Here is a 19308-nt window from a genome sequence, read left to right as displayed (position 1 = left end):
CAAATGGAATATTGGCCGTTATCAGTAGAGAGTTGGAGCTTAAAAATAGGGAAGTTTTGTTACAATTGTAAAGTACATTGATGACAGTGGTGCTGGAAAAGCACAGCAGGTCAGGCAGCATCCAAGGAGCAGGAAATTTGACGTTTCGGGCAAAAGCCCTTCATCCATTCCTGATGAAGGGCTTTTGCCTGAAATGTTGATTTTCCTGCTCCTCGGATGCTGTCTGACCTGCTGTGCTTTTTCAGCACCACTCTAATCTAGACTCTGGTTTCCAGCATCTGCAGTCCTCACTTTTGCCTAAGTGCATGGATGAGGCCACTCCTGTTATGCTTTGGTCCCTGTATGTAAGGATGGATGTATTGGCACTGAGGTTATTCCAACAAGTTTCACTCAGCTGATTCATGGGGGAAAGGGGTTGATTTATCAAGAACAAATGAACAGGTTAGGCCTTTATTCATTAGTCTTAATCCATTGACAGAGGGTAGACACTAAGAAAATGTCTCCACTCGTGGGGAAATCTCATGATCAGAGATATAGTCACAGAATAGGGCGTGCTTATTTAAAACCGAAATGCAAAAGAATTTCTTCTTCCAGTGGGCAATCAATGTCTGGAATTCTCTACCCCAGAGAGTTGTGGAGGCAAGATCACTGGAAGCATTTAAAGTGCAGATAGATTTTTGTAATATCAGGGAGTTGAAGGCTATGGGGAATTGGCATGAAGGATGAATTGAGGTTTGGGGCAGAGCAGCCATTGATCTGATAGAATGGCCTGCGGGGCTGAAAGGTCTTCTCTTGCTCCTTTTTTATGCTTTTAAGTTCTGAAGAGAATGTGAATGAGGATTTCAGCAGCAGCTCCCAAAATCTAAACAGTTATGTCAATAGTCTAGATTTTTTTCAACCAACTTCTCGCAGCAACCGCTGGTTGAGAGAGAGAAATGGATCGCTGTTGAAATATCTTGGGTGCAAGTGCCCACTGGTGCTTTCGATTGCATGAGACAGCACAGCCGTCATACTGGCTCCACTCCAGGAGGCAGAATGCTGTGTATACATTAAAGATCAAGTTCAGTTCATATCGAAGTGATTCAAACTGATGTCAATCTCTCAGTATGAGGACAATGTTTCCTGTGGTTTGGGGGGGAAGCAGGGTACGGTTGTGTGTAGGGAACAACACAGATGTTGCGCGGCATGAATAAAAACTGTTTCTGGCCTCAGGGGTAAGTAAAAATAGATCAAACAGAAGTAAATCATGTCTTGACTTGTCAGCATGTATTGCTCGTAAATCTGGCATATATTATAAGTAAAATACTTATAACCAGTTTATGAATCTATTGATATAGTCCCAGCAGTCAGTAATTTTATTCAGATCAGTAAGATGGATGGAATGAGCTTCTGAAATGCACCAAAGTACAATTGAGTTGCAGAATATTACAGGTGGTGGGTAGAGTTTCAGCTGTGTTTTTCCACCGGGCTTCCACTGTAACTGGATTAAGTGCTGGTGATTTGTACAGTACGACTGCACCAGCTGCATGCAAGTAAATGAAATAGCAGGAGGCTTCTCCCACCCCTTCCTCTTCTCTTGATGAATATTTACTTAGCTCAATTGTAGACTAGAACTCAAGGGGGCAAGAGAAATGATTCCAGTTACTTCGAATCTGTAAAGCAATTAGACACTTGTTAGAAGGTTTCTTTAATATTGCTATTGAGGAGCCAAGGTCATGAGCCAACATCCATCAGAGTGGGACATCCTGAAGGTTAAACATGTGAAGGTAACAATAGGACCTAGAATAAAGGAGTGTATGAAAGTTGAGGATGTGAAAAGTCCATGTACACTATTGAAGTTCATAGTTTTAGCATTCATCAATGTAGTATGCAATTGTACTTCAAATACCTCACTACCTTTTGATTGGTAAATTAGGTCCATTACCACCAGAGCAGTTTGAAAATCTATATTCAACTAATTCACTAAAATCCTTGAATAAAAAAGGCCTTTGATGACCATGAAACTAATGGATTATTAAAGAAAGTTTTCTGGTCCATGTGCATCCATTAGGGAAGCTGTCCTTACCTGATCTGCTCACTCCAGATCCACAGCAATGCTGTTGGCTCGTCACTGCCTGCTGTGGCCAAGCAAGCCACTCTGGTTTATTCAAGAAGGTGATTCATCAAAGGCGGTTAGAGAGGGGCAATAAATCGTGATGTTGCCAACAATAAAATATTACGCCAATCATGTATCACTCTTAGCAAGAGATGTTCTCTCGTAGTTTTCCACAAATGAGATACCCAGACAATGGGGCAAAATACAGCTGGATTCAAACCACTCTGATGAAACAATGCAAGCTTGAACACACCTCAGCAATAAACCAGTTCTACTATTGACTTACATCAACATTAATCTTTCCAAATCAGTTCAATGAAGTCATTTGTGCTGCACATGTTACTGTAATAATGTAGACTCATAATCACAACTATTATTATTACTGTTGAGTGAATACAATTCTCAGAAGCCAAATGGTAGCCTCCTGATTTGCAGAAGTGATGTTGATTAGTCCTCCACTTAGCCTGTGGTGGAGTCATTCCTCCAAAATTTGCAGCAATTGCTTGTGTCAAACTAGGAGATACAGTTACAGAACAAAAGGACACTTATTTAAAACGGAGATGTGAAGGAATTTCATTTCCCAGAATCTCTGGACTTCTCTACCCCAGGGAGTTGTGGAGTCTGGATCAATGAAAGTATTGAAAGAGGACGTTGATAGATTTTTGAAATAGCAGGGATTTGAGGGCTATAAGGAGCTGGCGTGAAAGAGATATTGAGACCTGGGGCATTTCAGCCACGATCTTATAGAGTGAGTGACAGGGTCAGAATCATATTCCTGGTTAATCTCTCCTATGTAGTTAATAATCTCAGATTCCTCTGGAAAATTATCTATCAGTATTCCCCTGTTGAGTTTGGAAAGCCCAAGTCTTTCAATCTTTCCTTATAACTTTTCCCTGCACTGATTCCAGAAATTGAATGCCTTTCGGGGTTTCTTGTGGTGCAATTGGTAGCATTCCCAGCTCTGGGTTCGACGCTACATGTTTGAGACCCACTGCAGGACCAGACGGCCATGGAAGGTGCGTTTGTGATGTCATCGAAGATGTTGACTAACAATCTGCAAATCCTTCCAACACACAATGATGGCAGGCTATGGTTATAAAAGATAGAAACTCTCCCATTGCTTTCCATATGGATGTGCATTGTGCCACAGCCACTAAGATTATATGAATTTTAACACAATAACACTGGCCACTGGATAAAGAGAAATGGACATGGTATTCAATATGGAGTGCAACTAATGCAATGGAGATTGATTGCTACTCCTCAAGTCCTCTCTTCTGTGGTTATGTAATTCACCATTCAACCAGTCTTGTGTATTGCTGCTTTGCACCTAGTTGGATATGCTTAGTGCTGAGTCCTAAGCACTTTGGACCTCATTCATTCAAGGAGTGGCAATGTACAACTTTCCACAAATTTGCATTGCTCTGCCCACTTACTTATCTTGTTTAATTAATTTTGTAATCTCAGAACTTTCAGACCCCGCTTTCTGTCCTTGTGTAGTGCCACCTGCAAACGTGATAACATTGTCGTGGGTTTCTACACTGAGGCCATAAAAAAGTTAGAAATACAAGTTTCTCCTTACACCAAACTCTGAAACACCCTACTCAGTGCAGCAATACAACTCTGCTGTAATGTTTCCAGTGAGTAACAATTCATTTGTTATCCATGCCCAGGATTTAACCTGAATCTCCAAGGTTCTCAATTTAGCTAACGGTATTTTGTGCAGAACTGAAAGCTTTAAAAAGTGAAGTGGTTCACATCATACCATAGTCCACTGGGTGTGTCACTTTCTCAAAGTTGCTGAGAGGGCTGGGCTAGGCAGAATCTTCCCCTTCTCAATCCACACAATCAACTGATTATGAAGCCATTGTGCAGAACAATGATGTTCAAAGTTTGTGCGAAGATTTGTAGCTCGGCGAACAGAACCACAACATCGACCTGGACCCAATATACCAACCACTACAGCGGACAGCTGAAACTGACAACCGGAAGTGGCAGGGACAGACCACTATAAACACCGGAGGAAACATCAAAGAAGCGCTTCGCAGGAGGCTCCTAAACACTGATGATGTCGCCTAGCCAGGGGACGAAACGTTTGCAACAAAAACTTCCAGCTCGGCGAACAGAACCACAACAACGAGCACCCGAGCTACAAATCTTCGCACAAACTTTGAACACTTACGGGCAAGAGACGCTGAGACAAGCCAGGAAATGGGAATTCTGTGCTAACCGACTAAGCGCCACATACGAACAACTCCGGTTCCAGCATGAATGCCGAAAGAATCGAATCCTTCCACAATGTGTCAGATACATTCCACCAGTCAACAATCCACAAGCCAGGGAAACAGCCCAGCAGAACGGATTCAGGATGATCCAGGTACTGATCACAGACGCGCACAACCGACTTCACAGATACAGACATGAAATTGCGCGCCAAAAGTCGTTAATTTCAAAAACCACGAATCAGGAATGGACCCGGACCATAGAACAGGCTGTCACCATAGGACAGAACAGGACTACACTCCGCAAAAAACGGCATGAAAAGAAAAAATGGCCAAACTAACACACAACAGAGAAACAATAGCCAACCTACTGGACATACAGAACAGAAAACAGGACGCTGAACCTATCAACAAAGACGGCATACTTAAACTACTGGACTTGTGCCTCACAACACACTTCACATTCAACAACCAGATTTACGAACAAATCAACGGAACACCCATGGGATCACCAATCTCGGGACTCATAGCAGAGGCAGTTATGCAAAGGTTAGAACAAACAGTCCTACCACAAATTCAACCCAAACTCTGGGTCAAATATGTCGATGACACGTTTGTAATCATTAAAAACACGGAAATAGAAAAAACACACCGGATCATCAACGCCACATCACAGGAATCCAATTCACGAGAGAAGAAGAAAAGGATAGCCAACTCCCATTCCTAGACATGATGGTACAGAGAACACCAGACGGAGAATTCACTACAAGGGTATACAGGAAAGCCACACACACAGACCAAGTCCTAAACTATGAAAGTAACCACCCCAATACACACAAACGAAGCTGCATCAGGACACTATTCAAAAGGGCCACAACACACTGCAGTACACCAGGACTGCAAAAAGAAGAGGAACACCTATACAAGGTATTCGCCAAAAACAGATACCCACGCAACTTCATCAGCAGATGCCTAAGAGAAAGACCACGGAACGGTGACACACCACAACCAAAAGAACTAGCCACACTACCATACATCAGGAGCATCTTGGAACTGACTGCCAGACTACTGCGACCCCTAGGACTCATAACGGCACACAAACCAACAGCCACGCTCAGACAACAACTCACCAGAACGATACCCAACATGAGCAAGATGAATGTAGTGTTCAAAATACCATGCAAGGACTGCACTAAACACTATATAGGACAAACAGGAAGACAGCTAACAATCCGCATACATGAACATCAACTAGCCACGAAACGACACGACCAGCTATCCTTAGTAGCCACACACGCAGACAACAAGCAACATGAATTCGACTGGGACAACACTACTATCATAGGGCAAGCCAGACAGAGAACGGCCAGGGAATTCCTAGAGGCATGGCATTCATCCACAAACTCCATCAACAAACACATCGACCTGGGCCCAATATACCAACCACTACAGCGGACAGCTGAAACTGACAACCGGAAGCGGCAGGGACAGACCACTATAAACACCGGAGGAAACATCAAAGAAGCGCTTCGCAGGAGGCTCCCAAGCACTGATGATGTCGCCTAGCCAGGGGACGAAACGTTTGCAACAAAAACTTCCAGCTCGGCGAACAGAACCACAACAAAGAACAGTGATGTGGTTAGCACAGCTGCCTCAAGCCCCAGGGAATCAGGTTCAATTCCAGCCTCGGGTGACCATCTGTGTCAAGTTTGCACATTCGCCCTCTTTCTGTATGAGTTTCCTCTGGGTGGTCCTGTTTCCTCCCACAGATCAAACATATGCAGTTTAGGTGGGTGGGCCATGCTAAATTGGCCATACTGTCCAGGGATGTGCAGGTTAGATGGATTAGTCATGGGAAATATTGGTTAGGGGGTGAGTCTGGGTGGGATACACCTTCAGAGGGATCAGTGTGGACTTGATGGGCTGAATGGCTTGTTTCCACAATGTATGATCTACCTTGTCAAGCTGCCTTCCAATACAATTATTCTTGTAACCCAGTTCAGTCAATCTTGATAAGTCAACAGCTTCATTCCTGGAATCAATCTAGGGCCAATACATCATTTCTTAAATACAGGAATCAAAACCATACACAGTCCTCTAGCTTCATCATCACCTTGTACAATTGTAACAAGACTTCCTTATTTTTAAACTCCACCTCCCTAGCAACAAAGGTCAATATTCCACCTGCTTTCTTAATTTCTTCCTGTATTTGCATGCTAATGTTTTGTGTTTCACACACAAGAACACCGAAATCCCTCTGCACTATACTGTTTTTGGAGTAGTCTGCCTTTTAATTATTCCTACCAAGTGCATGCCCATCATACTTTCCTACATTAAACCCCATCTGTCAATGGAACAGAAGACATAGAAGTAAGTTGAAATTTGGCCATTCAAAAAGTGCTCAACATGTGGACAAAATGTCCAGATACAGTGGGTTCAGCTACCAACACTGGAAATATGAAAGAAACATTTGGCTGTTGCAGATGGGGTGAATGTTAATGTCTGATGGTTGAGTCAGATTGGAATTCCTTGTTCATATTTACTTTTGGCTTTGTGAATCAAAATTTTAATCCATTTCATTTGATGCTTTATTTTCATTTCAGTCATGTGGTCACAGCTCATTTGTTCTACCATCACTGGGTGAGAATAGCTGGTCATAGAGTCATAGAGTCATCGAGATGTACAGCAAGGAAACAGACCCTTTGGTCCAACTCATCAATGCCAACCAGATATCCCAACCCAAATCTAGTCCCATTTGCCAGCACCCCCGGCCCATATCCCTCCTAACCCTTCCTATTCATATACCCATCCAGCTGCCTTTTAAATGTTGTAATTGTACCAGCCTCCACCACTTCCTCTGGCAGCTCATTCAAATATACGTACCACCCTCTGCATGAAAATATTGCCCCTTAGGTCTCTTTTATATCTTACTCCTCTCACCCTAAACCTATGCCCTCTAGTTCTGGTCTCCCCCACCCCAGGGAAAAGACTTTGTCTTTTTACCCTATCCATGCCACTCATGATTTTATAAACCTCTATAAGGTCACCTCTCAGCCTCCGACGCTCCAGGGAAAATAGCCCCAGCCTATTCAACCTCTCCCTGTAGCTCAAATCCTCCAACCCTGGCAACATCCTCCTAAATCTATTCTAAGCCCTTTCAAGTTTCATAACATCTTTCCGATAGGAAGAAGACTAGTTGTGTTTAAAATTCATTCATGGTATGTGGCTGTCTCTGGCTAGGCCACCATTTATTACCCACCCCTAAATGCCCAGAGGGTAGTTTAGAGTTAACCACATGGCTGTGTTCAGGTCTGGAAACATATGTGGGCCAGACCAGGTAAGGCCGGCAGATTTGCTTCCGTAAGTGACACTAGTGAACCAAGTGGACTTTTACGTCAATTGACATTAGATTCATTTTATTAATCCAGACTTTTATTGAATTCAAATTTTTCCATCTGTGATGGTGAGATTTGAACCCAGAGTATTTGCCTGAGGTGCTGGATTACTATGGCACCACCTCCCATAATGAGCAAGAGATTCTGTAATCAATTATTTTGTTTACTGTTGTGACATCTCATTCCACCAACCACCGAAATCTTGATCTAACGCAAATCCTGTTTGTTAGTAGTTGTGCAAAGAGGCCCTTTAAATTGCATCCAAAATCTAAAAAGCACTAGTTTGGAGTGGGAGATTAGCAATGTCATTGAGATAATATTAAGACCACAGGAACTGAGAGATCGCATTTGCCTGGCACCCATTTTGGCAACATCCTTGCTGTATCAATCACGAATCTACAACCATCCGGATGTAAAATTATATCATCACGTGCCATTCACACAGTCACAATCCCATTAGGCAAATTGTTCAAGGCAAAAAAATCATGTACAGCCTCAGGGCCCAACATTGCTGCTGCAGGAAATCTGGATTAAATTTTAATTAAGTGACAAATATTCAAATCTTGCTCATGGTTAAACAAGCAGAATAATGTGTTGTCAGTGACCCTTAACTCAGAGGCTGCTCATCTCTTTAGCTTAGACTTCACATCTGTTCATGTCAAAGATGACAGTTTCAAAATATATTCTTTTCCATATGTTCTGTTGTGAACAAGCTATCTGTGCTCCTGTGTTTTCTGCTTGCAAAATAAAGCAGAGGCTTAAGCCTAATTTCATCGATCGCACGCTCTCAGTGTGAAGCCACACTCAAAGGAGGTGCTATTGGTCTGATGTTGTAGACAATATGTGAATTGTGCTCCATGTGAGCCCAAGGTCTCTCAGTAAGAACAGTGAATAATTCTTTTACCGAATCTTGTTTCAAATTGAGATATGTCGAGGTGTGAATGCATGACTGAGAAATAGCTCTTTGGGCATTCTTTCTGTATCCTTTTATGTGGTTAATATGCTAGGAGAAAGTGAGGACTGCAGATGCTGGAGATCAGAGCTTAAAAATGTGTTGCTGGAAAAGTGCAGCAGGTCATGCAGCATCAAAGGAACAGGAGAATCGACGTTTCGGGCATAAGCCCTTCTTCAGGTTAATATGCACCAACCAAAATACACAAATGGAAATCATGTTGGATTTTGTGCTTAAACACTGTTACTTCAAAAGTATTTTATCCTCCGATAGTTCAACTGCTTCATATTATTTTCAAATTCTCCTGATTTGTGTTTTAATTTTCTTTCTTTCTCCCATAGCCAATCAATGTTACTTGCTCCCCTTCTCAACACCCCATTCTCCTCTTCCCTTTACACTTGCTCTCCCTCTTTTACTTTATCATTCCTCTCCCTTTTTCTCCCCATCCCTTCTCTGACCCCTCCCACCCCCAAAACCCTCCCATCATCCGACCCCCACACTATCCTTCCATCTGCTTTGTCATGTTCCAGCTCCAGAGACTGGCCCCAAAACCCATGAATTTTAATTACGAAAGGAAAGAAAGAGTAGGGAGTGTGAAACGTGCAATGCCAAATCAGGGGTTTTCCTGTTGCTTTAGGTCACATTGATTCTCAGATTGCAGGACTGGGAACCAGAATCCCCACACTGCAGATTGAGGCCATTCAGCCCATCAAGTCAGCAGTGACCCTCTGAAGAGCATCCCACCCAGACCAATTCTCTCCCCACCTCATCCCCATAAGCCCACATTGCCCATGGCTAATCCAGCTCGCCTGCACATCCTGAGATGTTATGGAACAATTTATCATGGCCAATCCACCTTAACCTGCACATCCCTGAACATTATGGGACAATTTATCATGGCCAATCCACCTTAACCTGCACATCCCTGAACATTATGGGACAATTTATCATGGCCAATCCACCTTAACCTGCACAACCCTGAACAATACAGGACAATTTATCATGGCTAATCCACCCTAACCTGCACATCCCTGAACATTACAGGACAATTTAGCATGGCCAATCCACCCTAACCTGCACATCCCTGAACATTACAGGACAATTTAGCATGGCCAATCCACCCTAACCTGCACATCCCTGAACATTACAGGACAATTTAGCATGGCCAATCCACCTTAACCTGCACATCCCTGAACATTACAGGACAATTTAGCATGGCCAATCCACCTTAACCTGCGCATCCCTGAACATTACAGGACAACTTAGCATAGCCAACCTATGCGTGGGTTTCCTCCGGGTGCTCCGGTTTTCTCCCACAGTCCAAAGATGTGCAGGTCAGGTGAATTGGCCATGCTAAATTGCCCATAGTGTTAGGTATAGGGGTAAATGTAGGGGTATGGGTGGGTTGCGCTTCGGCGGGTCGGTGTGGACTTGTTGGGCCGAAGGGCCTGTTTACATACTATAATGTAATCTAATCTAAACTTGTACATCCCTGAACATTATGAAACAATTTAGCATGGCCAATTAACCCAACCAGTACATCCCTAAACATTACAGGACAATTTAGCATGGCCAATCCACCTTAACCTGCACATCCCTGAACATTACAGGACAATTTAGCATGGCCAATCCACCTTAACCTGCACATCCCTGAACATTACAGGACAATTTAGCATAGCCAACCTAACTTGTACATCCCTGAACATTACAGGACAATTTAGCATGACCAATCCACCTTAACCTGCACATCCCTGAACATTACAGGACAACTTAGCATAGCCAACTAACTTGTACATCCCTGAACATTATGGGACAATTTAGCATGGCCAATTAACCCAACCAGTACATCCCTAAACACTATAGGACAATTTAGCATGGCCAATCCACCTTAACCTGCACATCCCTGAACAATACAGGACAATTTAGCATGGCCAATCCACCTTAACCAGCACATCCCTGAACAATACAGCACAATTTAGCATGGCCAATCCACCTTAACCAGCACATCCCTGAACAATACAGCACAATTTAGCATGGCCAATCCACCTTAACCAGCACATCCCTGAACAATACAGGACAATTTAGCATGGCCAATCCACCTTAACCAGCACATCCCTGAACAATACAGGACAATTTAGCATAGCCAACTGAACTGGTGTGTCCCTGAACATTACAGGACAATTTAGCATGGCCAATTAACCTAACTTGCACATCGTTGGATTGTGGGATGAAACTGGGGCACCAGACGAAAACCCACCACACACGGAGAAACTCCACACAGTCGCCCAAACCCGGAAACCAACTCAGATCCCTTGCACTATGAGACTGCATTGCCGGCCACCGAGCTACCGTACCTCACCTTTTATTTTACAGAATCCCTTTTTATAGAAATCTAAACAAAATAAAGCCCAGCCTGGAAGATAGAAACTAATCAGAACATCTCTGCAGGAGATTATTTTGTATCGGAGCCAAACAGCTGCAGCCTTAATGCACTTACCATGGTGCTCTTGGGTGTGTCTAATAGCTGGAATTAAATGCTCCCAGGCAACAATGAAATTAGAATTGGGAGAAGTTATTTGAGCCTGACAGCTGTAACTAAGTTCATGATTTTCAACATGGTAAAGCCTTGCAAGTTTTGCGACGTTATGTTATTGAGAACGAATGAACATGGAATCTGGATGATATTTTTCAACCGTTTTTCACTGCTATGAAAATCACAGTGGTTCTAACAACATTGTTTGAAATGTCCAAACTGTAAAATGTTATTGAAAGCGTAGATGCTTCCGTGTTATATTGATGCAATAAACCGCAGGGCAGCTGATTAACTTTTGGCTTAATGAGGTGGAACTTAATCGAACACTGGAAAAAAAACCTGACTGTCCTGTCCATCGGGCAGTACCTCAGCAGGAACCAGACCTTGGCAAAAGGTTTCCTTTATTCTTTTACAGGATGTGGGTGTCACTGACAGGGACAAAATTCTGTCGCCCATTCCCCATCCCTGACTGGTGGTGAGCTGCCTTCCTGAACCATTGCCGCCCTTGGAGTGAAGGAACAGCAGAGTCTGTCAGGGAGTTACAGGATTTTTCACCCAGCAGTGGGAAAAGAACAGCTGGATTTCTCCAAGTCAGGGCAGCGTGTGGCTCGGAGAGGAGCCTGCAGGTGATGGTGTCCCTTTGTGCCTGCTGCTCCTGTCATTTAAGGGGTTAGAGACCACCGTTTGGAAGGTACTTTCGAAGGAGCATCGCAGATGGTACACACTCCAACTGTGTATTGATGGCAGAAGGCGTGAACGTTAGTGAAAACAAAAAGGAAAAGAATGGCAAAGCTGGTGAAAGATGATATAGACAAGCTAGAACTAGAAAAGCAAAGGATGACTAAGTGAATAATATTTTATTTTTCTTTCATTCATGATTTCAGATAAAATTCCACAGAAGTTCCAGTCCATTTGCCCTAATGCTGGCATTTGTAGATATTTTCTAATCGACCTGTTCAACCATGTTATTACTCACCATCAGAACAGGCAGGACTTGAACCCAGATGCCCTGGTTCAGAGGCAGGAACATTACCACCATACTACATTGCTGGTGAGCATAAGCTTGTGCAAACATTTTCCCACCAGTTTTCACCCTTCTTGCTGCTTCTTAAATGTTTCTAAGCTACTCGCGGTGAATAGCCCTTGTGACAGAACGTTTGATGTTCATAATGCCACAGTACAAACAAGAATCTCGGATATTAGTTGGTACTGATGGATATGATCTCACACAGCAGTGTGTATGATAGTCTACAAAGGAACATTGGACAAGTGATACAGTTACACATGGATTAATTTCTCACAGTAATATTACCAGACCATAACAACTCCATCTGTTCTAGTTACTTTCATGTACAGACTATAGACCAGTATTCAGCAGTCTTTTAATAAGTAATGATTGTGATTGAAAACACAGTTTAAAATAGCAAGTAAACGAATACCTCTTTGGGACAGATTTGCAGCACTCAAACTGAGAAGGTTGGAAAACAAAATTTAAACTTGATAAATGGTACATAGGTGAAGGCTTGTGAGGAATCCTTGGCCCCAATTCACTTCCAGTTTCTCTGCCACCTGCTCATCCTTTCACTCGCTGGATTCATAGCTGAGAACCAGTATTTACATGTCATAAATCCTTTCCAGTTGATGTGCTGCATCTGTAATCTCTGTGTTTTTCAGAATGTTTCACTAATTTGTTTTTTACATTATAGGTCTCTGACGGGGGTTCTATCTGTTTGCAAACATCTGTTCCCTGTGATATTGCAACTTCTGGCCAAGGCACATTAATATTTTCTGCAATGATTATTTAGGATCTATCCCACTGTTGGTTTTCCCAGATGAATTTGTACCTAAAAATCAGCTATCAAAGTACAACTGTTTCTGCTTGTATTACATATTTAATTGAAAGCTCTTCCAACCTTGACTTTAACTCTTGACGTTATTTGGAACATATCTCGTATTTTCACTCTGAAGATTCTTTGCCCTTTGAGATTTAGCCTTCTCCAGCTTGTCTTGATAAAACAAGGTAGTCTTGGGGGAAAAACATTGCAATGTGGAATATGGCAGCTGTAATTTGGAACAGTTAGCGAGACGGAACAGACTTTTGTGTCCGTTGTTTTTTGAGAAAATGACACTTCTTTGTTGATGAGATTGAGGGATCTTTGAACTCTTCAATAATGATCTTGTGAAAACTATTATAATGGTCTTCAAGTCATTGGATACATTCAATGAACCAGCTCTACATTTACGTTTGCATGTTTTCAATTTGTAAAATTCATAGCACTTCCATCTCTGAGTTAGAAGGTCATGTGTTTGAGTCCCATTTCAAAACTGAAGACTGGTACTCAGTGTAGTACTGACGGTTGGCAGCACTGTCAGAGGTGCTGTCTTTAGGGTGAGATGCTAAACCAAGGCTCCATCAGCCCTCTCTGATGGATTTAACAGCAGGGCAATACCTGGTAACCTGGCCATTATATATTATATATCCTTCAATCTGAATCACAACAGACACAGACCAATGTCATTTGGGGGAGCTGGCTATGCACTAATTACTGGCTCACTTCCTACAATGCAATACAGACTACACACCCAACAATGTTTCATTGCATGTAAAGGAGCTTGAGACCTGGCCTTTGTGAAAAGTTGCCATATAAATGCAAACTTTGTTTTCCTTTAATGTTGCATAATTAATTCAAAAGTATTTTGTTGGATATAAAGCTATTTGGGATGTCCTAAGGTCAAGAAAGGTGTAATGTAAGTGCAAAGTCTTTCTTTCACTTGTCAAGTCGGATGCTTTTAATGATACAATTCACAGGAACTATGAGTGACAGTGACATACTGAAGTTAATGGGAATGCCAGGCATCTTGAAAATAACTGGAACAATTCATCTCTTTTAAAATTTGATGTTGTCAGATCGGAAGTGGATTGTGCTCAGATGTGAATTTTTTACAATCTTGACATTGTGTCTGATTCCAGCCCACCTGATGTTTGTGATTTAAGTTGCTGCCAATTTGCCCACAGCAAGCCCTTACAAACAGCAATTCCATAATGACCTGTGTTGTGGGGGTTTTGGTCAAAGAATACATTTGTCAGTCGACTGAAAACAGCAATTTTGTTCCATTGAATTGTATTGTTAAGTGTATTCATGCATGAGATAGGCAGATTTCTAATCATTAAGGGACAAAAGGGCTGTGGGAAAAGATAGGGAAGTGCAATAGAGGAGCATCAGATCAGCCGTGATCTTATTAAATGACAGAATGATCTACTTTGGCTCCGGTGTTTTCTGGTCTTAACTAGGCAGACAATCTTCTATTTCCAATTGAATGGGGTTTAAAATCTCATGAGGAGAAAGTGAGGGCTGCAGATGCTGGAGATCAGAGCTGGAAATGTGTTGCTGGAAAAGCGCAGCAGGTCAGGCAGCATCCAGGGAACAGGAGAATCGACGTTTCGGGCATAAGCCCTTCTTCAGGAATGGGGAAAGTTTGTCCAGCAGGCTAAGATAAAAGGTAGGGAGGAGGGACTTGGGGGAGGGGCGTCGGAAATGTGATAGGTGGAAAGAGGTCAAGGTGAGGGTGATAGGTCAGACTGGGGTGGGGGCGGAGAGGTCGGGAAGAAGATCTCAGGTTAGGAAGGCGGTGCTGAATTTGATGGATTTGACTGAGACAGGGTGGGGGGAGGGGAAATGAGGAAACTGGTGAAATCCGAGTTCATCCCTTGTGGTTGGAGGGTTCCAAGCCGGAAGATGAGGCGTTCTTCCTCCAACCGTCGTTTTGTTGTGGTCTGACAATGGATTTAAAATCTCATCTAAAGGATGCATATCAAAATTGATCAGTTTCTCTTTTCACTGACAGGTGATTTGTTGTTGATCACACAGAACTGAAAATGATCAGAAAACTATTTTTTTGCAAATTCCAGATTAGGATCGTCAGACTTTAAGTTGGAGTTCAGGATGAATAATGAAGTGACATCCCAGGGTTAATGCTGACATCTGTGTTAAGGGGTTTGAAGCAAAAAAAGCTCTGACTCAGAGCCCAGAATGCCTCACACTGAGCCAGAGCTGGTCAAGGGGACAGTTGGTAAATTGCTCTTGCCTCCAGCCCTGTGAGATCTTCTCCCATCCTCAGAAAAGCAATTAGGTATGGGCAACAAATACTGATCTGGCCAGTGATGCCAACTCTTCCAACTGTATTTTCCAAACTCGTGAAGTGTCCCACCTAAAAGGACAAGACAGCAGATACATGGGGAAACCACCACATGCAATTCCCATGCAAGTCACACACCATCCTGACTTGGAAATGTATTGCTTATTCCAAAGAACCTGGAATTCTATTCCTAAACCAGCATTGTGGGTGTTCCTACGCCACATGATTATAGCGGTCTGTGAAGGCAATTCATCACCAGACCCCCATTTCCTGTGCCTCCTTCACCAGGGCAATTAATGACAGTTAATAAATGCTGGCCCGGCCAGTAATGCTCGTAAGAATAAAAAAAATTCCAAGAGCAGGTATTTAAAATGTCTGGCCAGTTTTCCCAGCCTTGGTTATGCTAAATGTAGTTTTAAAATGTTAAGAACACTCATACATCACATCAATGCTATTAATCTGATCCATGTATAATTTTTAACTCACTTTCCTACAGACCTCCCAACTCACCTTCATGTCTAAGCAATCACATACATTGGAACAACTTATATTTGCATCGCATCTTGAACGTCATAAGACAGTGCATGGCACTTCACAAGACCATTATACAATGCACTAATCTATAATTAAACTCAGTAATGAGATAAATGTCTGCATAATGTTGTGACGGAGGCAATCCACCTTTTGATCTCACTTGTAGAGATTCTGAGTCATCAGTAATGTATGCAGTAAATAATTCATTGCATTGTTACAAACTACATACTTGCCACCTAAACACATCTGCCTCTCTTGGAGTTTCTGCAAGATTCCCTTCATCCATGTGACCTCTGTCATCATCAGAATGGGTGGTGTTCTTCACAGTATCCCAGACCGAAAACCCTGCAAACCCTTGTACGATATTTAACAAGAGGAAGGATGTAAGTCAGATCCAAAGGCCAGTAAGGAGATGGAGTGGCATTCAATCAGGTTGGAAGGTGGCAGGCAGGTGACCCAGCACCTTCTCACCTCTGACCCACTTCAGTCTGGTGTGGAGCGGCCTATTGTCAGCTCTCCTGCTTTGCCGTCAGTAAAGGCCCTAAAGTGGGCAATTAATGGCTTTCAAACCATGGCACGCATGGCTGTCACTGCTTGAAAGATGAGGAGGAATTTCTTCGTTCAGAGCGTTGGGAGTCTTTGGAACTCCTTGCTGTGGGGTGCAGAGTCGTTACGTATGTTTAAGGCTGAAATAGAACGATTCTGGATCAGTCAGGGAAACGAGGGTCGCGGGGACAGGACGGGAAAGTGGATGTGAAGCATGTCGGATCAGCCATGTGGGAAATTTTCTGCCACCTGCCTACCCACAGTATAGAAGATAGGAGTCAAACTTGGCCAAACTATACCAGAAACACCCAGAATGCCTCAGCATTGACCAAACAGGCTGACAAGTGAAACCAGACAGAACTATAGTCACTCACAGACCAGGGAATACACTTTCCAAAATACACTAATAATAAGCTTCCTGGACCCAGTCAACACAGCTGTCCCAAAGCCCCGAGGGCAGTCTCATAACACAGCAGTACTGAAGCTACACAAAGGACAGGTCAGACAGAGAGACACCAGCGGACCTCTCTCCCAGGACAGGAACAATGGAAGCACCTTATTGTTTCAAAAGAGGCATTCTCACTGACCTGCAAAGAGAGCTGGCATCTCCAGATCCCATCATTGATACTGTGAGTAACACTCAATGTTACATTGTATCGACAATCAGGACATTCTTCTTATGCCTGTTTTTCAATTATCATCATTGTAAGTGGATTACTTAATTTCCAAATACATTGCCTCGTTCCTCATTTTAATTAACCTTATTGTGCAAGATTCCTATAAAACCTGGCTTCACACTCAGCTTAGGGAAGAGAACCCTTGATCTACCTGTACAAACTGTCAGTTCTGTGTCAGCTTAGTCAGTTTCTCTTCCTGCGACATCGCTTGTAATAAACAGCTTGTCAATTTCACCCGATCTTGTGTGGCCTCTGCTTTATTGGGCTAATTTCTCCGACAAGCCATGATCCTATTGAATGGTGAAGCAGGCTCAAGGGACTGAATGGACTACAGCTGTTCCTATTTCTTATGGTTACAGCTCAAAAAGCCGATCAGAGTCACCCGCGGGCTCCCAGGGGCTGCTAATCAGGCTTTGAGGGAGCCTGCATCAGGAAAGGGATGTGTCCACTGGAGATCCAACCTTCCCTCGGACTCCCCACTTACCCCAGCATGCAACCCCCGCAGCCTCTCTCCCACCCTCATCCATCTGTGACCGGGGTCCCTTTCGTGATCCTAGGCCTCTAGGTGTGTTACTGGCACCTACCACCAACCCAACCTCCTCACAAAATTGGCAATGATGAGGAGTCAACTTAAAGTCATAGTCATAGAGTCATAGAGATGTACAGCACGGAAACAGACCCTTTGGTCCAATCCATCCATGCCAACCAGATAACCCAATCCAGTCCAGCACCTGGCCCATATCCTTGCAGACCCTTCCTATTCATATACCCATCCAAAATGCCTCTTAAATGTTGCAATTGGACCAGCCTCCACCACTTCCTCTGGCAGCTCATTCCATACACGTACCACCCTCTGCGTGAAAGCGTAGCCCCTTAGGTCTCTTTTATATCTTTCCCCTCTCACCCTAAACCTATGGACTCTCCCACCCCAGGAAAATACTTTGCCTATTTATCCTATCCATGGCCCTCATAATTTTGTAAATGTCTATAAGGTCACCCCTCAGCCTCCTGTGGAAGATTTTGAACTCCTGTGGCCCTTGATCCCAGGGAAAGCCAGCAGCTGTCACCGAAGTACCTGACTGGCACATCTCCATCAGTGACGACCGACTTGACACTGACATCTTCTACAAACCCACTGACTCCCACAGCTACCTGGATTACACCTCTTCCTACCCTACCTCTTGCAAAAATGCCATCCCGTATTCCCAATTCCTCCGCCTCCGCCGTATCTGCTCCCAGGAGGAGCTGTTCCACCATAGAACACACCAGATGGCCTCCTTCTTTAGAGACCGCAATTTCCCTTCCCACGTGGTTAAAGATGCCCTCCAACGCATCTCATCCACATCCCGCACCTCCGCCCTCAGACCCAACCCCTCCAACCGCAACAAGGACAGAACGCCCCTGGTGCTCACCTTCCACCCTACAAACCTCCGCATAAACCAAATCATCCGCCGACATTTCCGCCACCTCCAAACAGACCCCAACACCAGGGATATATTTCCCTCCCCACCCCTCTCCGCCTTCCGCAAAGACCGTTCCCTCCGTGACTACCTGGTCAGGTCCACGCCCCCCTACGACCCACCCTCCCATCCTAGCACTTTCCCCTGCCACCGCAGGAACTGTAAAACCTGCGCCCACACCTCCTCCCTCACCTCTATCCAAGGCTCCAAAGGAGCTTTCCACATCCATCAAAGTTTTACCTGCACATCCACTAATATCATCTATTGTATCCGTTGCTCCCGATGCGGTCTCCTCTACATTGGGGAGACTGGGCGCCTCCTAGCAGAGCGCTTTAGGGAACATCTCATAGACACCCGCACCAATCAACCAAATCGCCCAGTGGCTCAACATTTCAACTCCCCCTCCCACTCTGCCGAGGATATGGAGGTGCTGGGCCTCCTCCACCGCCGCTCCCTCACCACCAGACGCCTGGAGGAAGAACGCCTCATCTTCCACCTCGGAACACTTCAACCCCAGGGCATCAATGTGGATTTCAACAGTTTCCTCATTTCCCCTTCCCCCACCTCATCCTAGCTTCTAACCTCCAGCAACTCGATCCCCTGACCTGTCCGGACTTGTCCGATCTGCCCAGCTCCTTTTCCACCTATCCACTCCACCCTCTCCTCCCTGACCTATCACCTTCATCTCCTTCCCCACTGACCTATTGTACTCTATGCTACTCTCTCCCCACCCCCACCCTCCTCTAGCTTATCTCTC

The 19308-nt window shown here is 44.0% G+C and overlaps 1 long non-coding RNA gene across 1 annotated transcript; it reads left to right on the top strand.

Moving 5' to 3' along the window:
- The first annotated feature begins 1125 nt into the window (after positions 1 to 1125).
- LOC148142144 (uncharacterized) lies at positions 1126 to 14528 on the top strand. Its single transcript, XR_015752202.1, has 3 exons — positions 1126 to 1214; positions 12082 to 12248; positions 12904 to 14528. It is a non-coding gene; the product is annotated as an uncharacterized LOC148142144 (long non-coding RNA).
- The last annotated feature ends 4780 nt before the right edge of the window (positions 14529 to 19308 follow it).

The sequence above is a fragment of the Chiloscyllium plagiosum genome, unplaced genomic scaffold, assembly GCF_037043375.1.
Source record: "Chiloscyllium plagiosum isolate Xiang-an unplaced genomic scaffold, Cpla_swu_hap1 HiC_scaffold_30, whole genome shotgun sequence".
Taxonomy (NCBI): Eukaryota; Metazoa; Chordata; class Chondrichthyes; order Orectolobiformes; family Hemiscylliidae; genus Chiloscyllium; species Chiloscyllium plagiosum.
The sequence above is the reverse complement of the archived record's forward strand: the minus strand, read 5'-3'. Positions and strand labels throughout refer to the sequence as shown.